General features: G+C 46.2%; 9 non-coding genes across 9 annotated transcripts; 5 read left to right on the plus strand and 4 right to left on the minus strand.

Moving 5' to 3' along the window:
* The first annotated feature begins 259 nt into the window (after positions 1 to 259).
* On the plus strand, positions 260 to 332 carry trnak-uuu (transfer RNA lysine (anticodon UUU)). The gene has a single exon. It is a non-coding gene; the product is annotated as a tRNA-Lys (tRNA).
* Positions 333 to 1,313: 981 nt separating this feature from the next.
* On the plus strand, positions 1,314 to 1,387 carry trnat-cgu (transfer RNA threonine (anticodon CGU)). Its single transcript has one exon. It is a non-coding gene; the product is annotated as a tRNA-Thr (tRNA).
* Positions 1,388 to 1,770: 383 nt separating this feature from the next.
* On the plus strand, positions 1,771 to 1,842 carry trnae-cuc (transfer RNA glutamic acid (anticodon CUC)). Its single transcript has one exon. It is a non-coding gene; the product is annotated as a tRNA-Glu (tRNA).
* A 1,075-nt stretch (positions 1,843 to 2,917) lies between these two features.
* On the plus strand, positions 2,918 to 3,081 carry LOC131102504 (U1 spliceosomal RNA). Its single transcript, XR_009119477.1, has one exon. It is a non-coding gene; the product is annotated as a U1 spliceosomal RNA (small nuclear RNA).
* Positions 3,082 to 4,735: 1,654 nt separating this feature from the next.
* trnag-gcc (transfer RNA glycine (anticodon GCC)) lies at positions 4,736 to 4,806 on the minus strand. The gene has a single exon. It is a non-coding gene; the product is annotated as a tRNA-Gly (tRNA).
* A 4,808-nt stretch (positions 4,807 to 9,614) lies between these two features.
* Positions 9,615 to 9,686, minus strand: trnac-gca (transfer RNA cysteine (anticodon GCA)). The gene has a single exon. It is a non-coding gene; the product is annotated as a tRNA-Cys (tRNA).
* A 1,690-nt stretch (positions 9,687 to 11,376) lies between these two features.
* Positions 11,377 to 11,448, minus strand: trnae-uuc (transfer RNA glutamic acid (anticodon UUC)). Its single transcript has one exon. It is a non-coding gene; the product is annotated as a tRNA-Glu (tRNA).
* A 1,094-nt stretch (positions 11,449 to 12,542) lies between these two features.
* trnaq-cug (transfer RNA glutamine (anticodon CUG)) lies at positions 12,543 to 12,614 on the plus strand. The gene has a single exon. It is a non-coding gene; the product is annotated as a tRNA-Gln (tRNA).
* A 2,240-nt stretch (positions 12,615 to 14,854) lies between these two features.
* Positions 14,855 to 14,926, minus strand: trnac-gca (transfer RNA cysteine (anticodon GCA)). The gene has a single exon. It is a non-coding gene; the product is annotated as a tRNA-Cys (tRNA).
* Between the last annotated feature and the right edge of the window lie 9,063 nt (positions 14,927 to 23,989).

Raw genomic sequence — 23,989 nt, forward strand, 5'->3', positions numbered from 1 at the left:
ACCTGGTCACCTGAACAGGGACTTGAATCCCGGACACTCAAATCAAAAGTTTATTGTTCAGGTGATTGGCTCAACCTTTGTCTTGTCTGACCATTAACTCTTTTTGTCCACAAGATATTAGGCTTGTCCATGTGGGCAGTTTAAGACCTCCGTCGATCTTGGAGGTGGCAATTTCGGGACAGGGGCTTCTTCATCTCTGCAAGGTCAAGTACAGTATGCCAGAAGATTTTGCCTTGTGAGTTGTCCTCATTCATCAAGGGCCTGGATAGCTCAGTTGGTAGAGCATCAGACTTTTAATCTGATTGTCCAGGGTTCAAGTCCCTGTTCAGGCGGAGAAGAGTAGACCCCACATTACCAGCATGGGGACATACCAACCCAAGATGAGAACACCCTGGGCCAGGTACACAGCAACACATGTGGCAGAAACACAGCTTCACCCTGGCCCCTCTTTTAGCCTCTACTGAAAAAGTGGAACACCACCTTTCAGCTGAATCGCTCAGTCGGGCGAGTGCGAGAATTAAGATTTAAAGGTCCGTGGTTCAAGCCTGGGTTTGAGCACAATCCCTGTTTACGTTGCGACTTTGCCAATAGTTTGAAAATGCTTATTGGCAGGCTGAAAGGACCTTAACTTCATTCATCAAAGGGCCACCCCTCCAGACAACGTTAGAGGAGGTTACAAGCCAAACCTGTCAAGCCGTGATTGTGATTTCATGTTTTGTTGAAGAAAAGCCCATAATTTGTGGAACAACTTTCCCTACAAGGGAGAAACATTTGTCGATTTGGACAATTGTCAATACGCCCCCCACTTTGGACACATCGTCTTGTGTCATTGTTTGGCAACTGCTTCACCAGTCCCCTTAAAGGGCTCACCCTTCATAGTGTAGTGGTTAGCACGTTTGCCTTACATGCAAAAGGTCCCTAGTTGGAAACTGGGTGGAAGCAAGGCCGTTCAATTCCTTCTTTCACAAAAAAATCAAGGTGACAAATGGGAACAAGGATATGTGCTTGATCCCTGAAGGTGTGTACACGGGCATCTGTCCCCAGTTTGGACACACAATCCATATTTCACGGATGACTGATCGGGTGCGTCACTGGCCTGCACGAAGGGGCTTATAGGAAGGAGGTGGCCGCTGTGGTGTCGTTGCATGCAAACAACATTCTCATCCTTGACACAGCGAAGACCAAGGAGGAGAATAATCGTGGATTCGGTCCGCTTACACTGGCAGGATTTCACCAGTCCTGTTGAAAGCCTGGCCACTGGTGTGGTTTCCGTCATGCAGTGGTTCGCCTAACACTGAAGACACTCCTTCGCCGGCGCTGTGGCTTAGTTGGTCAAAGTTCCTGTCTCGTAAACAGGAGGTCCTGGGTTCAAATCCCAGCAGTGCCTTGCATATGTGTTTCAGCGACTCCATTTTTTTCTCTCCAACATTTCAAGTAAATGTTTTGAATCAGACGTCATGTTCTGTTGAAGAAATATCCATCATTTCTGATGTCATATGTAGCATACATGTCATATGTACTACAATGCTCTCGACAAAGGCAAAAACATTGTGCATTTGGACATTTGCGGGGCTAAGAAAACAGACCACATTAGCAAAACAAAAGAGGTTCGGGTCTAACATTTAAGGGAAGCGCTCTACTATCTGAGGTAATTCCCCTGCTGCTGCAATGTTGGCAGAGAAGGTCCAGTCACAGAACTATTTTGGTTCCTTTGCTGGAGTACGTCAAAGTGACACTGTCTCTGCCTTGCTGAGTGCAGACATAAAGCAGTCCCTGGTGGTCTAGTGGCTAGGATTCGGCGCTCTCACCGCCGCGGCCCGGGTTCGATTCCCGGTCAGGGAATTGACATTTGGGTAGGTTTTGACTGGAGCTAGGATTTGTCTTCGGCCTCGGTCGAATGGTTGGGGTCACCTTGAAGCACAAACCGTTGTCATCCTGAAGCGACTGACAACAGAAATATAAACAAAACATGGACAACACAATAAGACAAGGTCCTCGACTGAGAATGCTGTCACGACTGGGTTTAGGGTGAGACAGAGCATTTGTCGGATGCTCAGGGATAGATCCTTGTTAGAATAAAATGTAGATAGAATGAATATAGCATCAGTTATCACCCTTATATCCATTTGCCTAGACAATAGAAAGAGTGTTTGAATGTGCTGAAGAAGAAATGTTCCTGTGACCCTGATCAGAGACCCCCAGCAACCCCCAGGTCCTGGAGGTGCCTGGATGCACCAACCGCAACCCTGCAGATGTTCACGTTAATACTGCAAGAACGTGTCAAGATAAGAACTCATAAAACAATAAAAGTAATTCCTCTCACATACACACACATACACATAGAGAAACAAATACAGCTCGTGCAACTGCCACCCCTAGAGTTGCATGACCATGTAGTAGGGACCCCCGAAAGAGAATAAATAAAGAGGAGTTTGAACTGCATACTCAGTGGAGCGGCATGTCACTGGGTATGTGGTTTCACTCTCCTCGCTGCGAGTAACTTTGAATATTGTTGTCTGTCTCTTCTGTATTTCTGCATTTAAGTGTTTTTCCAAGTGTCACAGGAGTTTGAACCTGACAACCCACTGACTCACAACGACCTTGCACATCTACACGTGTCAGGGTTAAACATATTGGCCTCTCATGTTACATGGTGTGACTAGGGACGTGGAGTCAGTACTTCAGTCTCCGCATTGAATGTCTGCAGCAACTGCCCTAAGCCACTTGCTGCCGCTGCCTTAGCTCAGAATGAAGTCACAAGAGTGCCATACAGACTGACTCCTTGAGATAACCAGAGTCCTGTCTCTGAATTTGGACACAGGTCAAGTGGCTGGGCTTGTTGTGGGCGACCTGATGAGACCACCACTCAGCATGTGACATGTGCGAGAGACTAGTCCGGGCGGGACCGGTGCAACTCATACTTACCTGCCAGGGGAGATACCATGATCAAGAAGGTGGTTCACCCAGGGCGAGGCTCAGCCATTGCACATGGGTTGAGCTGACCTCTGCGAATTCCCCAAATGCGGGAATCTCGACTGCATAATTTGTGGTAGTGGGGGACTGCGTTCACGCTCTCCCCTTATCCAGTGTTTAAAACAAGAGGCAGGTGCAGCACCGCGCCGAGCTCCTTGGCTTGCGAGTGCAGCCAGACCGAGCAAGAAACGACCAGCCCAGCACTACCAATGCTTGCTGGAAAGGTCTGTCCGTGCACGGAAGACAACCAACCAGCCGTGAGGCCGATCTGCTCTCAGTCAGGAAACCTCAATGAGAAACGGCAACAAGACAGAGAAAGAGCGTCGGCAACCATTTCGATTGATCTGAGTCTAAAGTTCAAGGTTTGCTCGCAGGCAAATTTGAAGCAGCGAGAATGAGCAATCCGCACCTCTGAGTAGGAGTTCATGGTTCTCACCTAAAAAAGGATAGCTTATAGCCGTAATCGTGTTGTTGTTTGTATTCTGTGTTTTGTCTGAGTCACGGCTGGTGTGTGTTGCTTTTTGCTGTTTTCTTGCCTGAGAGGACTTCTCGCTCAGCCAAAGCAAAGCCAGGTAAAAACGTAATCATTTGTCCCTTTGTTGGAATAGTTGCATCTTGTGCCTGTAGTGACACTGCCTGCAGAGATGGTTATTTCACCACCACCACCTGCTCATACCCCGTTGGAGCAGCAGCAACCACCTCCTGTGCCAAAAAACTCAAACAAAAACCATGTCTGTGCTGTGGCCAACCAAAATCAAAATATCAAGTGGATGGGACATCAACCACGACGTTCATCAACAAGGCCCTGTCAGATAATCTTATTGCTGCAGAAGGTCTGACAGACCCTAAGATGCCATTTAAAGATTTCAGTCAAACAGACTTCTTCCAGCAAGAGGTGGATGAGACAAGAAAGAGGGTGGAGGAAAAACAGCAGAAGAAGAGAAAGAGGGATGAATCTCCTCCACCCCCTGTCCAAAAGTGCCTCTGCAGGATGCAGCTGAAGCAGGGCCGGAAAAGCCCCCGCATCCACACTGGCTTCAGAGAAGTACATCTACTGTCCTCCCAAAGTGTTCTCCATCTATAGAGAGCACAGGATGGAAAAAGAGATGAGCTGGAGGGAGTTCCAGGCCTCTCCTTTCTATGAAAAGGAGAAACAAAGGCGGCAAAATAAGTGAACAATGTGTATATTCATTATTCATAACTGCTTACATGTAGATTTTTTTATTATTATTGAGAGTGTTCTTGAGTGTGGCAACCTGATAAATAAATATTCTTTGTGACATTGCATTGATTTTGTATTTTATTTCAAGCACTGGTATCAATATAAGCCTGATAGGAATAATTTGTAATTATATAGGGATTAATTGGAAAAAAATAATATTGTGGAGAAGAAAACTGTGACTTGACTGCTGGCTTAGACGGGATTCAAATACCTGACTTCATTTCTCCAAAGTCTCTCTGCTTGTCTGACATCTGTCTCGCATCCTGATTGGCTGGCAGCAAATGTCAACAACACAAGCGCGGCCCGTCCAACGCTCTGACCAATTGCACAGAGACTACATCAGCATCACTGCAGTAAGGTTTCAATAAGTTTCTACTTCTGACAGAAATGTGCAAATACTCAAGTGCTGTCCACCTTAACTGTCAGGTGGTCCGTTCTCTTACTTTTCAGGTGTCATTCTGAGTTCTGCCCTTTCGCAGGAAAAAGAGCCTTTGTACTTTTTCACATGAACTCTAAAGAAAGGTACAAGCTGAGATACTCTGCATTGGCTGGGAATTGGACCCAGGGCTCCCGCTTGGCAAGCGAGAATTCTACCACTGAACCACCAATGCCACATGTCGGAGAAAAGTGGCTGAGCCTATGCAAAGTGGCACTGAATGACAAAACATCACAATGTCATACTCTTTGGATTTAGCTCCTTCTGGCGTAATGGGATCCACAACAATCATGTCAGGTGTGGATGCACCGTAGACTCGTTTTTGAAGGGCAAGTGACAAAAAGAGGTACGTGGATCAAAATTCAGCTGCCAAAGTTTCACGGACCAAGCACCCAGGTACTGCTGGGATTTGAACCCAGGATCTCCTGTTTATTAGACAGGCACTTTGACCAGCTAAGCCATAGTGCCAGCTGAGCATGTCAACCTGGCAATGCTGCCTTTACTCTTCTAGACAGTAACTGCTTGCAACGTTGAGACGACGCCATTTGTCGTGTGTCATTCGGTCAGCAGGTGGGGAATCCCGTATATATTTGGCACCGATACAAAGGGTTTACCTATTGGGAAGAATGCAAGGGCTCTCCAAAAGAGTCCAACACAAGTGTCACACGAGGGTCTGGAAATGGTCCCTGGGACTGACACAAATAACTAGGCTGTTAATCTGGACTAACATAACATAATACCCACATGGGAAACAAAACGCAGAGTGTTTGAATGACTTTTAAAAAGTAGCCTCTGGAGGGTCAGGGTGGCCGAGTGGTCGAAGGCACTGCTTCAGGGTGCAGTCTCGAATGAGGCGTGGGTTCAAATCCCACTCCTGACAGCTTCTTGCATCTTGAAGTGGCGTCACCCTTCATTCCAGAGTGGCCGAGGCTGTTACTCCTGGGCAGTAAACCAGGGGTGCTTTTCAAAATGTCTGCTGCTGAAAAGTGTACAAAGAAGACCTATTGTATCCCGGGGTCTTGCATTTCTCCTGAAAACAGGCTTTGTATCTCAACATGACCTCTGATAAGAAAGTATGGAAATACCAGTAGAGGACTGCTGGAATTGGAACCAATGAGCCCCTCTTTGCTAGACCCTACGGAAGTAGCACTATGCACTAGGCGCTCCACATCAATTGACAATCTGTTATTGGAGGAAGGAAAGAAATCAGGGCACAAACACCAGTCATGTTCTCGGTCGGTAACCTATCACTCACGTCGGGTCCACCGCACCACTACCAGAGGTCAGCCCTGAGGAGCGACCAGAAGAAGGCATCCACCAGTAAGGTAGAATTACACTAAGAGGTATTAATGCCGGGTTGTACAAATCGAGAACCTGTGGAAACGGTAATGCACATAAATTTACCTTTCGCCACTGTGCTGCTGAATATGGGCTTACCTTTGACCTCTGTAACCTCGGGGTGCGCGAATGGCCTACAATTAGCCAATAAAACAAAGGATTCCTTGTAGAATTTAGGCAATCAATCCCGCTACCTCTCACATGCAAAGCAAGCGCTATACCATTTGAGCTAATTCCCCTGCTTTTCCTGAATTGGCAGAGAAGGTCCAATCTCAGAACTATATTGGTTCTTGAATTAACTCAGAGCAAATGACTACTGGATCATGGGAGGGAGCAAAGCAGTGGCTCAACATATTTGACAGTGCATCCCATGCCGGAAAGCTCGATGAGCCACAGAGGAACAAAAGATGGCTGACTTACCTCAAGACCACATTGAGCCTTCTCCACCAATTACCTATGGTGGCATGGATTGTTTTGGCCCCTTTCACACAAAACAAGGGTGTAAAGAACAAAAACAGTACAGTCTACTATTCACTTGTCTATGTTCTGGAGGTGTTCACATAGAGATGCTGGAGGACTTGACCACTGACTCATTCATCAATGCCCCAAGATGCTTCATTGCCATCAGAGGTGCTGTTTGGCACATCCGATCAGATCAGGGAACATACTTAGTTTGAACTAAAAATGAAATGGAAAAGTCTCTAAAGGAAATAAACACAGAAAGAGTAACAGAATACCTGGCAGACAAGCAATGCAACTTTGTCATAAATGCAAGCCATATGGGAGGTGTTTGGGAGCGCCAGATCAGAATCATCAAAAGCGTGCTCATTTCAGTCCTAGCAAACAGTGCTGGCAGGTTGAGTGACAGTTCCTTGAGAACCTTTCTTTAGGAAGCCATGTCTGTTGTGAATAATCACCCTCTTACTGTGGACAATGTAAACAACCCATGTGTCTGGAACCACTGACACCTAACCACCTGATTACCATGTAGTCATTTATTCCCATGCCACCACGTGTTTCCAAAATGGCGCTGCGGACGGCTGCCTTGGTGTGTTGGTCCTCCAGCACCTGGACTCCGCAGGAACCTATGCTAGGCTCCTGTTTGTGGACTTCAGCTCCGCCTTCAACACCATCCTCCCAACTCTGCTCCACGAGAAGTTCTCCCAGCTGAGCGTGCCTGACTCCACCTGCAGGTGGATTACAGACTTCCTGTCTGACAGGAAACAGTGCGTGAAGCTGGGGAAACACATCTCAGATACAAAAACCGTCAGCACCTGATCCCCCCAGGGCTGCGTTCTTTCTCCTCTGCTCTTCTCCCTGTACACAAACAGTTGCACCTCCAGTCACCAGTCTGTCAAGCTCCCGAAGTCTGCGGACGACACCACCCTCATCGGACTCATCTCTGACGGCGACAAGTTTGCCTACAGGTGAGAGGTTGACCATCTGGTGACTTGGTGCAACCTGAACAACCTGGAGCTCAACGCCTTAAAAACAGTGGAGATGGTTGTGGACAACAGGAAGAACTCAGCCTCTCCTGTCCCCATCACCCTCTGTGACTCTACGATTGAGATTGTGGAGTCCTTCCGCATCCTGGGTACCATCATCTCCCAGGACCTCCAGTGGGAGCCAAACATCAGCTCCCTCATCAAGAAGGCACAGCAGAGGATGTACTTCCTACGTTCCTATGGCAGCTGAAGAAATTCATCCTGCCAAAGACAATGTTGGTGCACTTCTACAGCTCCATCATTGAGTCCATCCTCACCTCCTGCAATCTCCCGTCCCTCCAGGATCTGTACGCCTCCAGGACCCTAAGGCGTGCAGAAAAGGATTGTGGCCGATCCTTCTCAACACGGACACAGTCTCTTTGAGAGGAGGCTGCGGTCCATCAGGACCAAAACCTCACGCCACAAGAACAGTTTCTTCCCGTCTGCTGTCAGCCTCATCAACAAGTCCCGGAACCCCCCCCCGACACTGTTCACAACCCACCTCTGCCTCATCCTGCCACTTTGACACTCTATATGCGTTAAATTAACGCTCAGTTTGGACTCTTAGGAAAAACAATCAGACTGCAGTTCCGGAACAACAAACAAATAACAGACCGTGTACATATATTTATCCTGTATACTGTAAATTTTGTATTTTCATTTTTTAATGGATGTGTCTGCACCTACTTCACCAAAACAAATCCCCAGTCGAGGTCAGCAGGCCCCGTCTCCACTGTAAACAGTGTGGACTGGGCAATGCTTCCCTTTTCGGAGGGTCCGGACGGTTTGCCAGAACCCCTTCGAGGCCGACCAAAAGTCGTGCTCCATGGCCTCACCGAATTCCTCCCACACCCGAGTTTTTGCCTCGACAACCGCCGAAGCCGCGAACCGTTTGGCCTGACAGTACCTGTCAGCTGCTTCCGGAGTCCCACAAGCCATCAATGCTCGATAGGACTCCTTCTTCAGCTTGATGGCGGCCAGACGTTCCCAGCACACCCTCACTACTCGTTTGGGTCTACCAGGTCTGTCCAGCATCCTCCCCCGCCATCTAATCCAACTCATCACCAGGTGGTGATCAGTTGACAGCTCAGCCCCTCTCTTCACCCGCCTGTCCAGAACATGCGGACGCAGGTCTGATGACACGACTGCAAAGTCGATCATAGACCTGCAGCCAAGGGTGTCCTGGTGCCAAGTGCACTTATGGACATCCCAGAATTTCTAGGCGCATCCAAGGTGTTGAGGGAATCTGTTTCAGGGGCCTTAGAATCTCATCTCTGCTATTTGCAGATGATGTGGTTCTTATGGCCTCTACGGGCTGTGACCTTCAGCGCTTACTGAGACGGTTTGCATCTGAGTGCGAAGCGTCTGGGATGAGACTCAGTACCTCCAAATCAGAGGCCGTGGTTCTCAGTCGTAAAAGGGTGGAGTGCTCCCTCCGGGTTGGGAATGAGGTCCTACCCCAGGTGGAGGAGTTTAGGTATCTTAGGTATGGTCACGAGTGAGGGAAAGTGGGAGCGTGAGGTCGACAGACGGATCGGCGCAGCCTCGGCAGTAATGCGGTCGCTGTAACGGACCGTCGTGGTTAAAAAAGCTTTCAATTTACCGGTCGATCTATGTTCCCACCCTCACCTATGGTCATGAGCTTTGGGTCATGACCGAAAGAATGACATCTCGGATACAGGCAGCTGAAATGAGTTTCCTCCGTAGGGTAGCTGGACTCACCCTAAGAGATAGGGTGAGGAGCTCAGTCATCCGGGAGGGCTCAGAGTAGACAGTGCGGGGCTGCAAGTCTTTCCAGTTCCAGTTAAAAGCCCGGCTCCTCATGAATTTAGGTCTGGTCCGATGGTCCTGAGCTTTGAGTCAGCACGGAAAAGATAAGATCGTGGGTAAAAGCAGCTGAAATGACTTTGTTTTGTTGTGCGGCTGGACTTTCTCTTGGGGGGGGGGGGTCGGGGGGGGGGGGGTCGGGGGGGGGGGGCTGTGTCATCCGCGAGGAAATTGGACAAAAGCCACTGCAGAAATTTCATGTCAGTGTGAAGAATGTAGAAAGGAGCCATGCAAAAAGGGAAACAATCTCGAGCTATATTACACCGAAGTTGTTGCTATTATGAGCCATGCATTCATGTACTCTTAGACTATTCTTAAACCGAAGGAGTGCATCAGGGGGCATCCGGATTTGAACCGGAGACCTCTTGATCTGCAGTCAAATGCTCTACCACTGAGCTATACCCCCTCAAACACACCAAACATGCTTACACGATGGGAACTAAGTTCTGCATATGCACTAAACCAGCACACATCCTCATCGTGACTGGGAGAATTGAACCAACAAAGGTTGACTTCTTGATGGGTCATCGAGGTTTAAAAGGTTCACTTAAACAAGTTATTCCTTGTGCACTAGTTTCAGCCACACATTGGGCGGTTCAGCACTTTTGGTGATACATCGTCAAGATTTCTTTCCTGTGGAAAATTGTGCAACATGCGGAAAACATTTCATTGATGAAGTGGAATCGATGCCTGCATTCTCCAAATGGTATATTGTGTCTTTTTCCTGCTAAAAAAGCATTCTCCATCTCCAACATCGTACCTGATACTTTGATTAATTGCATTCTAATGATGTTTCCTAAAAACACAGGTGGTGTCAAAACTACTGCATTGGTATAGTCCCATGAGGATGGGATTCAAACCCATGCACGCAGAACACAATGGATTAGCAGTCCAGCACCTTAACCTCTCGGTCACCTCATCTCCTGCAGGACCTTTGTTGACATGGTCTTGTTGACTGAAAATGAGTCCCAACATCTGAATTAGTGTTTGGTAATGCAGAAACTGTGGTAGCCTAGTTAGAACCCAACCTTAAACTCCAGGTTATTTTGTTGAATGGCTAGTGGCGCAGTGGATGACGTGTTGTCTACGGGTTAGACAGCTGTAATCATATCGTGGTTCGTACTCATTGTTGTGTCCGCACCAACCCTGGGTCATGGCAGGTGTGTGTTGCTTTTGTTATTGTCTTGTCTAAAAAGTACTTTTCTCTCAACCCAATTGTAGTCTTGGCGAAACAGTGACAATCCAGAAGCTAACCTTAAATGACAGGTCCTTTTGTTGTACGAATAGTGGGGCAAAGGATAACTCATCTCAGAAGATTCAAGTTTCAACTCCTGGCTAGCTAGCAAATCTTTTCAATTAACCAGACTCTAAAATTCAATTTTTGCTCGCAGACGAATTAGAAGCAACTGGGAGCAGCAATCAGCACCTTCGAGTCAGAGTTTTTGTTTCTTTCCCGGAAAAGGATAACTCTGCTCATGAGGTGCTCGGGTGTGTTGTACAATCTGACAGTCCTTTGCTGCCAAATCATTCCAGTCGTGGATAATGAACCTGACCAGGAAAATGCCAGCTGTGGGATTTCAACCAGTGCCCGCTGAGCAAAAGGAGCCTTCATCTGGTGCTTTAGACCACTCATCCACACAACCTAAAACGGTGCCCTGATCAGGAAAAAACTGTGACCTTGTGAGGTTCGCTGACAATGGAGGACACTGAAAAGGAGCCGCACAAAGCAGGGTACCTGCACTGTTTACCTGTCCGTTGACCAGGTTGCAGATGGATTGTCTTTGTTCCTTTTGACAATCCACATTTTAACACCCCATTATTGAAAGACGTAACGACCATCAGGAGGAGTGAGGTTTATTGTGAGGACCTTTAGAACTCCAGTCCAACGCTCTCCCAAGTGGGCTATTTTAGCTGCGATGGGGGGTTCTGCTTTTTCAGTCGGGGCCTAAAGTGGGGGAAGAGTGAAGCTGTGTCTGTGCCATGTACTGCCGTCTTCGCCGACATGGCCTCGGTACTGTGGGCGACGAGTTCGCCTCCAGGTGGGAGGTTGACGATCTGGCGACTCTATCTCCAGTCAAAACCTAGCCAAATGTCAATTCCCTGACCGGGAATCGCACCCGGGCCGCAGCGGTGAAAGCGCTGAATCCTAGCCACTAGACCACCAGGGACTGCGTTAGGTTTGCACTCAGAAAGGCAGAGTCTGTGTCGCTTTGACGTAGTCCAGCAAAGGAACCAAAATAGTTATAAGACTGGACCTTCTCTGCCAATGCTGCAACAGCAGGGGAATTAGCTCAAATGGTAGAGCGCTCGCTTCGCATGTGAGGGGGAGCGGGATCAATGCCCGCATTCTCCAAAAGCTCTTTTGTTTTTTGTGATTAAATGTTCCCAAGTACCAAACACTAATCCGGGCCCCAATCCCGATATCTAGGCCAAATACAGCCATAGGTATCACCTTGTCTTGTCTTGCTGTGGGATCAATGCCCGCAGTCTTCTAGGAGTTCTTTGCCTTTTGTAAAAGCGATGTTACGATCGGAAATGAGTCCAGGATCGATCCACGTGGTAGACCCGCGTCCGATTCCCGGCCAATGCAACAGGGCTGTTTTCATACCTTTCATCGTGAAAAAAAGTGCCAAGACCGTGTTCAGGACCAACTGATGACCTCTGAATTCGATCAGAAACGTCACACCTCTCGACCTGAGACTCTCCACCTGAGACTCTCCACCACAAGACTTGATTATCTAATCCAAATTCTGTCAATAGTGGCATTCTCAGCCACAACCTCGATGAGACGCCGTCGAACGCTCGGCCGTACTCACTAGCCTCAGAACAGCAAGACCTTCGATAGCTCAGTTGGAAGAGCGGCGTACTGAAGTGGTTCAAGCTGGCATCCTTATGTAGCTGGTTCAAGTCCGGCTCGAAGGACAATCCCTTTGCTCATGTTATGTCTGCCAGGAAAAAATGGCAATACCGTCTTGTCTGAAGGACCTCCGCTTCCCTGTCCATGGAGTTGGACTTGAGTCTTTGTCACGCAGTCTGAAATTGGCAAACTGAGAAATTCTGATTGAGTGATCAATGCAGTTTGTCTATTTGAATACATTTCATCTCAACTCCTGTTGGAAAAGGACAGCCATTTCCGTGAGAGCACAAGACCCCTGGATTGTACCCAAAAATACTTTGTGCTCATCAAAGAGGAAAGTTGTTGTCCTGGTTTGCAAAGCCTCCATTGTTACGCCAGAAGGTGCCAGTCACATCCAAAACAAAGGGTTCCATGGTGTAATGGTTAGCACTCTGGACCCTGAATGCAGTGATCCAAGTTCAAGTCTTGGTGGAACCTACTTGCCTTGCAGCAATCGAGTGTTTGGACTGTGTCTTCCTTTAACAGTAAGAGTATGATGACTTATTGACTTACTCTACAAATCAGTGGTAACCGTGGATCAGGAGGAGGTCCCCAAACGACGCCAATGTCTGTGACAGCTGATGTCAAGGATCAGCTGATCAGAAGATACTTGGTTTGTGTGCGGGGCCACAAGTCTTTCCAGTTCCAGTTAAAAGCCAGGCTCCTCATATAGTTTCCATAGAGTACCAAGGGATTGTCCTGTTGCCCTCGTATATTGAGGGCAAAAAGGAGGCGTTTGCAAGTGGACCTCAGACCTGGTCACCTGAACAGGGACTTGAATCCCGGACACTCAGATCAAAAGTTTCATGTTCGGGTGACCGGCTCAACCTTTGTCGTGTCTGACCATGAACTCTTTTTGTCCAGAAGATATTTGGCTTGTCCATGTGGGTAGTTTAAGACCTCAGTCCATCTTGGAGGTGGACATTTCGGGACCAGGGCCACTTCATCTCTGCAAGGACACGTAGAGTATGCCAGAAGATTTCTCTGCCAATGCTGCAACAGCAGGGGAATTAGCTCAAATTGTAGAGCGCTCGCTTTGCATGTGAGAGGTAGTGGGTTCAATGCCCGCATTCTCCAAAACCTCTTTTGTTTTTTGTGATTAAATGTTCCCAAGTACCAAACACTAATCCGGGCCCCAATCCCAATATCTAGGCCAAATACAGCCATAGGTATCACCCTAAACCCAGTCCTAACTGCATTCTCCTGTCTAGCACCTTGTCTTGTCTTGTTTGGGATCAATGCCCACAGTCTCCAAGGAGTTCTTCACCTTTTGTAGAAGAGATGTTGGGATTGGATCTACCCCTTAGCATCCGACAAATACCCCAAACCAGGGGAATTACCTCAAATGGTAAAGTGCTTGCTTAGCATGCGAGATGCAGCAGAATCGATACCCGCATTCTCCAAGGAATCCTTTGTATTTTGTAAAAGAGATGTGGGATCGGAAATGAGTCCAGGATCTATCCATCAGCGTCAGACAAATATCCTCATCCTGGCCGCGTTCTCTAGACCAGTCTCTTGTCATGTAATAGTGAAGAAACCGAGTCCGTGAGTTATTGTTCCCAAATAGCGCTTCAAGATGACCCCAACCATTCCACCGAGGCCGAAGACAAATCCTCTCTCCAGTAAAAACCTATCCAAATGTCAAATCCCTGACCAGGAATCGAAAACCGGGCCGCGGCGGTGAGAGCACCGAACCCTAGCCACTAGACCACCAGTTATTTTGTAAAACAGGGAATAGAAAGCCCATGTTTCCACCCAGTTTTAAACAGGGGGCCTTATGCGTGTGAGGCAAACGGGATAACCACTAATTTATGGAAACCCGGAGTGGAGGAGGGGGGGGGGGGGTTATAAGAGTACTGGCGAAACTCAGAAAGCAGTTGCCAAACAATGAAACATGATGATGTGTCCAAAGTGGGGGCAGATTGACAATTGTCCAAATGGACCAAGATCTCTCCTTTGTAGGGAGAATTTTAGTTCACATAAGATGTTCCAGAAATAATGTGCTTTTCTTCAACAAAATGTTTTTGAATCAGAAGTCTTGTTGTGTTGAAGAAATTCCCATCCTTTCTAATGGCATGTGTAGTACACATGTGACATGTACTACAATGCTCCCTACAAAGGCAAAACCCTTGTGATTTTGGACATTTGGGCTAACAAAACAGACCACATTAGCAGGACAAAAGAGGTTGTCTTGACATTTCAATGAAATTGTCTATGTGTTGGGGAAGAGATCTGACCCCCACTGGAGGAGTTCAAGGTACCTTGGCATCTTGTTCTTGGCATCTAACATGACAGTTTACCAGTTGATCTACGTTGGATGCTCCACTGGTCCGCCACAGTGATGTGGGAGCTGAGCCCAAAGGCAGAGCTCTGGTCCGATGGTCCTGAGCTTTGAGTCAGCACGGAAAAGATAAGATCGTGGGTAAAAGCAGCTGAAATGACTTTGTTTTGTGGTGCGGCTGGACTTTCTCTTAGACGTGGGGGGTCGGGGGGGGCTGTGTCATCCGCGAGGAATTTGGACAAAAGCCACTGCAGAAATTTCATGTCAGTGTGAAGAATGTAGAAAGGAGCCATGCAAAAAGGGAAGCAATCGCGAGTTATATTACACCGAAGTTGTTGCTATTATGAGCCATGCATTCATGTACTCTTAGACTATTCTTAAACCGAAGGAGTGCATCAGGGGGCATCCGGATTTGAACCGGAGACCTCTTGATCTGCAGTCAAATGCTCTACCACTGAGCTATACCCCTTCAAACACACCAAACATGCTTACACGATGGGAACTAAGTTCTGCATATGCACTAAACCAGCACACATCCTCATCGTGACTGGGAGAATTGAACCAACAAAGGTTGACTTCTTGATGGGTCATCGAGGTTTAAAAGGTTTACTTAAACAAGTTATTCCTTGTGCACTAGTTTCAGCCACACATTGGGCGGTTCAGCACTTTTGGTGATACATCGTCAAGATTTCTTTCCTGTGGAAAATTGTGCAACATGCGGAAAACATTTCATTGATGAAGTGGAATCGATGCCTGCATTCTCCAAATGGTATATTGTGTCTTTTTCCTGCTAAAAAAGCATTCTCCATCTCCAACATCGTACCTGATACTTTGATTAATTGCATTCTAATGATGTTTCCTAAAAACACAGGTGGTGTCAAAACTACTGCATTGGTATAGTCCCATGAGGATGGGATTCAAACCCATGCACGCAGAACACAATGGATTAGCAGTCCAGCACCTTAACCTCTCGGTCACCTCATCTCCTGCAGGGCCTTTGTTGACATGGTCTTGTTGACTGAAAATGAGTCCCAACATCTGAATTAGTGTTTGGTAATGCAGAAACAGTGGTAGCCTAGTTAGAACCTGTGATGGAAAATTTTATATTTCACCGGTATAACATAGGTTACACATTGTTTGAATTACTTTACGGCCTTTTGTAGAGCTTCAACATTTGCATCCGAGCACATCCTGCTGTCCCTTCAAAGATGGTGGCACAGCAGGAGGCTATCTGTAACCTGGGGTTAGGGGCAGTGTCGGAGGAGGTCATTCTTTGATCAAAGCTTTACCTTCATGGGATAAGTGGACATCAGGATGTCCCACCAAATGGCTGACCCTAGGAGGTTGTCTCGCATGGGTGTGACAAACCGTGCCAGAAGATTGGGTGTGTAGACTAACCCCCATACATGAGGGTGGCATCGGGGGAGTGACATGAATGTCTCTTTTCTATTGTAATGTAAATCATTTGCATGCTATGGAGTATAAAAGTTCCCGCCAAGAGGCCACTCTTGGCCAGACACCTACAGACCGCCATGCATACTGTATGTTGTCTGACCCCTTTGTTTTGCAAAGGTAATAAAAACTGCCAGAGCTATGTATTTATTTCAGGCATTCTCTATCCTACTTAGGATGATAGAAATTTTTTCCACAACAATTTGGTGTCAGAAGTGGGATTCCTTGGCTGATTGGATCTGGACCTGTGGCGGACAGCGACTGATCATCCTGGAATTATTTTTTTCCTCCAGCCTCTCTGTCAGTGACATTCAGAGATTTTCAGGGCTGACCGTCCAGGATTCCAGACCATCACCACTGGAATCTCTTATCAAGAGTGGAACTACGTTTTTTTTGATGGTGAGAATCCTGAAATAATTACTATATTTGAGCATTAGTTGCATGTTTATATGTAAGTGTTGTCGTGTTTCCCATATGCACATTTGGTCACTTGTCGGTACGGATAAGATCTCTGGAACATGAGTGAATCGCGTATCAGAGTATACTGGGTATACTTTCATGCTAATAAGATCTCAGTAACAACATTGAGTGATTTACGCATGGTATGGGCGGACAAGACCTCAATAATATAAAAAATAAACCAAAAAAATTGTGAGTGAGTCGCGCACCATTGCGCGAACAAGACCTCTGTAACAACAAAGAGTGAGTTGCGCTTGTAGCTGTTTTGTGCTGATAAGACCTCAGTAATAGATTAATAGATAGTAATAGATTAGACAATAGGAGTGAATCATGCACAATTGTATATTGGATATAAATTAATGCAAACAAAATCTTGAAGTGATAAAGAGTGGATTACGCATTATTCATTGGATACAGCTCGGCTTTGTCGTGGATTGTGCCGAAGGAACAACACGGATTCGGGGTGACGACCTTGTCTTAAGGGAATTGTGCACAACCGAGTGACATCTGTAAATATGGGAAATCTGGTAAACAAGCAACTATAGGTAAAGAAAAAAAATGAGGAAAGCATGCATAAAAAAAAACACTAATATAGGGAACTTTTGAGAACAAGAGAAAGTGAGTTAAACAAAATAGATAAGTGAGATTTTTGTTGGGAAAAATGGTGATAAGGGAAAACATCACATTGCATTGTTTAAAAGAAAAATAATTAATTGAGAGAAAATCAAAGAGCATTCAAGAATTATGTTTAGGGCATGGACTCTTTGGGGGAAAAAAAAATGAAAAAGGCTAAAAACCATTGAGGGCAGAGAGCACGGCTTGCAACTAAGACTTGTAATGATGATCGTTACATAGATGATGAAGATCTGCAACACACACTGACATGAAAAGAACAGACAAGACTTCTCAGAATAGGTCTTCCTTCTCTTTCTCCTACAGTGCCTCAGTGTCTCAGAGTGGACCATGATCTTGATCGCACACCTCCACCCTTGCTCTGCCAACAACCTGACAACAACATCCTGATACAACAACATGCACGATGAGTCCAATATCATCAGCCATGCCATTATGTCCAGTTTCATCTTCACCAAGACCTGAAGAAGATCCAACACATGAGCTGTGTTCTAACTGCAAACGATCCCTTCCAGACATGCATTGTCGCTCGTATCCAAACGGATGCTTAGCAAGTATCCTGTGACTGATGGTGGAGACCATGAGTGGGACAATGGTGTAAGGAAGGCGTGTGGGGAGGCCATAACAGCCCTGCTTGTGTTTAGTGAAGTTGTCCCACTTTCCCTGACCACTGAAGAGTTCTGCAGATGTTTGCTGACATGGTGTTCACGGTGACGACAATCACATCACCAGCCACTAAAGCGGAATGTGGCCGAATTAGAACTGGATGGATCTCACTTTTGATGCAAGGACAAGCCATGTACCAGAATCAATGGGTGGCAACAAATGGCCACCTGCAAGGAGGACATCCAGAGAAGAGACTGGGACAGCAATATGACCCTGGCATGTGCAGCAAAAGGAGACTTTGGACCAAAGACTTGATGGAGGACTTTCTTAACAAACATGGTGGAAGGAAGCAAGGAGGTGGGGCGTGATGGGATCATGCCTACTCTGACTCATCTGATGCCAAGGATGATACTGAAGTTGACAGTAACACACACACACACACATCTATATGCTCTGTCCTTTTCTTCCTTTTGTTTAGAGTCTTGGCTTAAATAAGCCCCTCTTGCTGATAACTATGTAGAATATGATCTACTTCTCTCTTTTAGAATATGCTATAAGAAGACATAGTATACAAAATATGGTTATTTCTTTTCCTTTCTGATGAAACACACTTACTAAGAGTGACAAATTCCTAACCTCTCCAAAGTTGAATGGCAATTATGTTAACTTCGTTGGCCAATCAGGTGAAGTGGACCAAAGACAAGTCACCATTGGATTTTCTGTTTCAGAGAAAATTCAACTTCAAAAATTAAATTTGTTGGCATATGGTGCAAAGGACCAAATGGCCTATTTTCTAATTCAGATGGAGGTGAAGTTGTAAAAACTTACACTGACCCTGATGTTCACACTTTGGTGAAGCAAGAGGCCAATCAGCTGTATGCATATCAAAGGAAGATGCAAACTGGTGACATGAGTGCTCAACTGGTGGAGGAGGTTAAGAATGTACTTTCTCACGCATACACACACACACACAATTAATGCAAATTGATGCTCTGCAAGGTCTTCAATGCACATCATACCTTTCTATGGTGATGAGAAATTTGATAAAATATATGAACATAGGGATAGCTGTTAGGGGAATGTTTATCTCACAAATATTTTGTTCTGGGCATAAGTGCTGCCTTGATGCACATTTGGGGTACTCAGGTACCATTTTTTTGACGTCAATGATTCCATTCCTCATGGGTCTCTATCTAAAAGAGACACAGTGACAAATGGAATAATGTGGGCCTTTTTTGTACAAGCATGCTATTTTACATTCGATTGGGAATGCACAAACAATTTGTTAATTTTTTACAGTCCTAAAATTGAATTTTTTGAAAAGTATTTTCGGCAAAAATACACTCAGAAAGGACTGTCCAGCTGGTTTTTCATTGTTGTGTTGTCTTGTTTGTCTTGTGTGAATGTGAGGCTGAAGCCATCCTTGACCATCACTTTGGGAAATACAGAACAAACCCAATGATTAGTTTACTAATAGACACATGCAAAGAACATATTAGGCTGTTCTGCTCTTTTAGCATCAAGAGGCATAAATTAAATCTGCTAAAATGTAGATAGTTCATTTAGGGTATGCAGAACCATCTAAAAATTAGCTATTACGAAAAAGGCCTTGTAAATTAGGACAATCCGACTTTCAAAGGAACTTGGACCTTTTAAGTGTTGCAAATGACATCCTGACATGACGACTATGAGTGCGACACACCGACAGCAGGGTTCTTCATGGGGGACAGTGGACTGTGACAAAAATTTAAATTGACTGAAATTTAAATGTGATTGTTCTTTCAGGGTTGTTCTTGTGTTGTGGAGATGTAACAGGTGTGTTCCAGCAATGGCGTTGTAATTCACCAAAAGTCCATCCTTAGTATTTGTTTTCATTTTGTCATATAATTTTCATGTTGAATTATTTATTTTACGTATATTGTCATTTTATTTTGAAATTTGTTTTATTTTGGTGACTTCCTGTATGGAAGGCACTCCCTGCAGTTTCGCGGTACTCTCCTCAGATGGCGCGAGATCCCGCTGAGGAGAGACGAGCTGCTGTATTGATTTTGTTTTGTTCGCACAGGTACGTGAGCTTATGGTTTTTTGTTCATTTGTTATAACGTTCATGATGAAACATAGGAAAAATGCCACTGTTGAATGGATTAAGCAAACTTATAGAAACGTGCATTAGCTGAGATGGCGCGAGATCCCGCTGAGGAGAGACGAGCTGCTGTATTGATTTTGTTTTGTTCGCACAGCTGGTTTCGAATAAATCCTGCTCCACTGGCAAAACAGCGGTGAATCCCATCTCATCTGTTCACACAACACAACGCAGAGTTTGATCACCGTGAGACAAGAGAGGGTCGGCTAGACCGGCTACAGTGGTGCCGTGACCCGGATTCACTCCGCTCCAGGCTGGTTCATCGTCATCGCGGTTCCTGGAGCTGTGGATCAACATCAGCTTGGTCACCAGAGGTTGCTTTGTCTCACATAATAGTGTTAAAATGTTTATTCACAAGGTTTAAAAAAAAAAAAAAACTAAGGAAAAAGGGTTATTCAAGTGGTTAAAAGTGAGCTTTATGTGTCTGTTGTGAAAAAATGGATGATAACAGTCAGCTTAACAGTTTCAGTTTTGGGAGAGGTAGGCTGCCTGCCACACCAGTTAGAGATGTGAATGCTGCAGGCTCCCCAGCTTTCTGTTCTACTCGCATTCTTAACCGTACACCTGCTGGTCTTCAGCCCAGTAACGCACTCTCTGACAACTCAGCTACAACTGACCTGGCATTAAATTACTTGATAACAAGCATTGCACAGCAGGTGGGACAAACTATAAGGGATCAGTTAAAGGAAGAATGTAGAGAAAGTGGTGTTAGAGGCGCACAAGCTCAGAGCAGTGTCGGCCAGTTACCTAGTGACTCTACTTACCTTAACCTGACCGGTGCCAAGTTAGTCCTGCAGTCAGATGTGAAAGAGCCTCCTGTCTTCAGAGGAGATGAGTCGGACAAGATCACGTTGTGTGAGTGGGAAGAATTGATGAAAACCTACTTCAAGAAACGAGCCACACCCGTAGCAGAGCAACATTCTGAGATAATGTGTAAGTTAATGGGAAAAGCCAAAGACATTGTAAGAATCACTCTGAGAAGCAGTCCCTCACTGAAACCAGGAGAGAGCCCAGAAGTGATCTACAACATCCTCAGTCGACATTTCGGTGAGGTGAGTTTTTCATGTATGCCCATGGCGGACTTCTACAGTACAGTCCCAACAGCAGGAGAAACTCCTCTAGAGTATTGGGTTCGGCTAAACAAGGCAGTTGATGCAGCAGAAGAAGGTTTGAAAAGGCTAGGTCGACGTTTAGACAACCCCTGCCAAGAAGTTGCTATGATGTTTGTTAAGTACTGTCCAGATCCCTCACTGGCAGCAGTCCTCAAGTTTAAAGCACCGGACAAGTGGACTGTTAGTGATATTCAAGAGCAGATAGATCAATACCAGATCGAGGCCAGAGAACAGAAACTCTCCAAGTCAAAGCAGCCTGCACTTGTCACGGTTAACATCCAGACCCCTGCACCTGATAATTTGGCGCCGACATGTCAACCCAGAGAGCCTCCTGTGCAGGTTGAGAATAACCCAGCAGCCAAACCCCCCTGCGATGATGGTTGCTTGAGAACACTGATCGGTCTCTTTGATCGTGCTTTATCACAACATGTCCTGGCCACAGACAAACCGATCCATCCGGCACAGACTTACCAAAGGTCCTGTAGAGTCTGTCAGTCTCTTGAGCACTCTACCCTTGCACACTGCAGGCAGAAACGCTTGTGTCTGTCATGTTTTGAGCCAAATCACATCAAAAGAAACTGCCCTCGTCGCATGCCTGCTCAAAGTCAGTTCATCCCTCAACCACAAAACTTCCAGCCTTTAAACTAAGTGGTCCGCATTGGGAGAGGGGTCATGTGGACGCTAGAGAAGCAACCCTCAGTAAAGACAACATTGAACAGCATTATATTAGGGCATGTGCAGCTGCTCCAGTCAATGCAAAGGTGATAGTGCAGAATACACAGAGAATAGGTCCTTTTGATGAACTGTTTTACACTCCTGTCAGCATCAACAACAAGTCACACGTGAAGGGGATGCTGGACTCTGGCTCCATGGCCTGCACACTAAGTGAGCAAGCAGAACTACAGATGTTAAGTGACAATGTTCTATCAAATTCCATTCCTCTGACTCAAGAGATTGTTCTTGTGGGCTGTGGTGGAAAAATCAGCAAGCCTAAGTGCATGTATGAAGTTGAGATGAAAGCGTACGGAGAAACCTGTGTTGTTCCTGTTCTTGTTGTGCCAGGTCAACGTGATGATTTAATCTTGGGCACAAATGTCATCAGATTTCTTATGCACCAGCTGAAAATAAGCAGTGACTATTGGCGTCTCGTCTCCAGTGGCAATCTTCTTCCTGAGTGTGAGCAGTTTCTTGACCTCATGGCAAACTCATCCAGGTGGAGAGGTGAGGAGCTCCCGGAAAGGATTGGCACAGTCAAGCTTCAACAGTCAGTCACCCTGCTGGTGAGACAAGAACACCTTGTGTGGGGTAAGCTGCCGAATAATGTCCCAATGTCACCAGGAAGCACAGTCATTGTCGAACCCACCTCATCAAAGTCCATGCCACGCAACATCATGGTCGGCCGTGTCATTACGCCACTTTGGGGAGACAGATGGGTTCCCATGAAAGTGACTAACCTGTCCAACAAACCGATAACCCTCAAGAGGAACAGTAAGCTGGCAGATGTGTCTCCCTGCCTAGCTGTAGAAGATTTTGAAGTTTTCCAGGGTTCCAGTCAGCCTGGAAAAGCTGAAACAGACAACAGTCATGACTATGTCAAGCTCACAGATCTGAAACAGCGGCTGCAACAAATTGGTCTCAGCAACATTGACATTGACCTGTGTCACGCTGGTAATGAAGGGAAAAAGAAGTTAGTTGAGCTGCTCGAAAAGTACAATGACATCTTCTCAAAACACACGTTGGATTGTGGTGAGGCGAAAGGCTTTACCCACCACATCAGACTTACCGATGAGAAACCTTTTCGTCTTCCTTACCGCCGTGTGCCACCAGCCCACTACCAGAAACTGCGGCAGGTCCTGTCTGAGATGGAGGAGCAGGAAATAATCCGGAAATCTTTGAGTGAATATGCATCTCCTCTAGTCTTGGTGTGGAAAAAGGACGGCAGCTTAAGACTGTGCACCGACTTCAGGTGGCTGAATGCTCGCACATTCAAAGATGCGCACCCACTGCCACATCAGTCGGACTGCCTTGCTGCGCTGGGAGGAAACACCTACTTCAGCACCATGGACCTGACCTCCGGGTTTTATAACATCCCGATGGCTGAGGGAGACAAGAAGTACACTGCATTCACGACCCCTGTGGGTTTGTATGAGTATAATAGAATGCCACAGGGTCTGTGCAATAGCCCCGCCTCATTTATGCGCATGATGCTCAGCATATTTGGTGACTTGAACTTCAGCAGTCTGTTATGCTATCTCGACGATTTGCTGGTGTTTGCTTCAACAGAAGAGGAAGTTTTGGAGAGGCTTGAGGTTGTGTTTCAGAGGCTGCGACTCCACAACCTTAAGCTAAGTCCTAAAAAGTGTCACCTGATGCGATCTTCAGTCAAGTTTCTTGGTCACGTCATAGATGGCAATGGAGTGGCTGTGGATCCATCAAAAGTTGACGTAATCACAAACATGTCCAAAAGTGATCTGATGGAAGAAGATGGCTGCACCCCATCAGTGAAGAGGATAAAGTCTTTCCTTGGGATGGTATTCTACTACCAACACTTCATTCCAAGTTGCTCTGCCATAGCAAAGCCACTCTTTGCTCTCACTGCTGGACAAAAGAAAAGAGGAAAAGTCAAGTCACAAGCAAATGCTGGCTCTTTCAGGAAGCTCAAACCCTCAGATTGGTCCGGTGAGTGTGATGCAGCTCTGTCGAAGCTTAAAGACTGTCTTTTGAACTGTGTTGTCCTCACGCATCCGGATTTTACGCTGCCCCTGATCTTGTCCATTGATGCCTCGCTAGATGGACTCGGCGCTGTACTGTCACAAGTACCAGCTGGACAAGAGAAGGCCCGCCCCATAGCATTTGCCAGTAAGACCCTGAGCAGTTCTCAGAAAAAGTATCCAGCTCACCGGCTAGAATTTTTAGCCTTGAAGTGGAGTGTGTGCGAGAAATTTAGCCATTGGTTGAGGGGTCATTCATTTACAGTATGGACAGATAACAACCCACTCACCTATATCATGACAAAGCCAAAGCTCGATGCTTGTGAGCAGCGTTGGGTGTCCAAGCTTGCTCCTTATACATTCGACCTGAAACACATACCTGGTACAAAGAACACAGTTGCTGATGCTCTTAGCAG

Source organism: Doryrhamphus excisus, chromosome 14, assembly GCF_030265055.1.
Source record: "Doryrhamphus excisus isolate RoL2022-K1 chromosome 14, RoL_Dexc_1.0, whole genome shotgun sequence".
Classification (NCBI taxonomy): Eukaryota; Metazoa; Chordata; class Actinopteri; order Syngnathiformes; family Syngnathidae; genus Doryrhamphus; species Doryrhamphus excisus.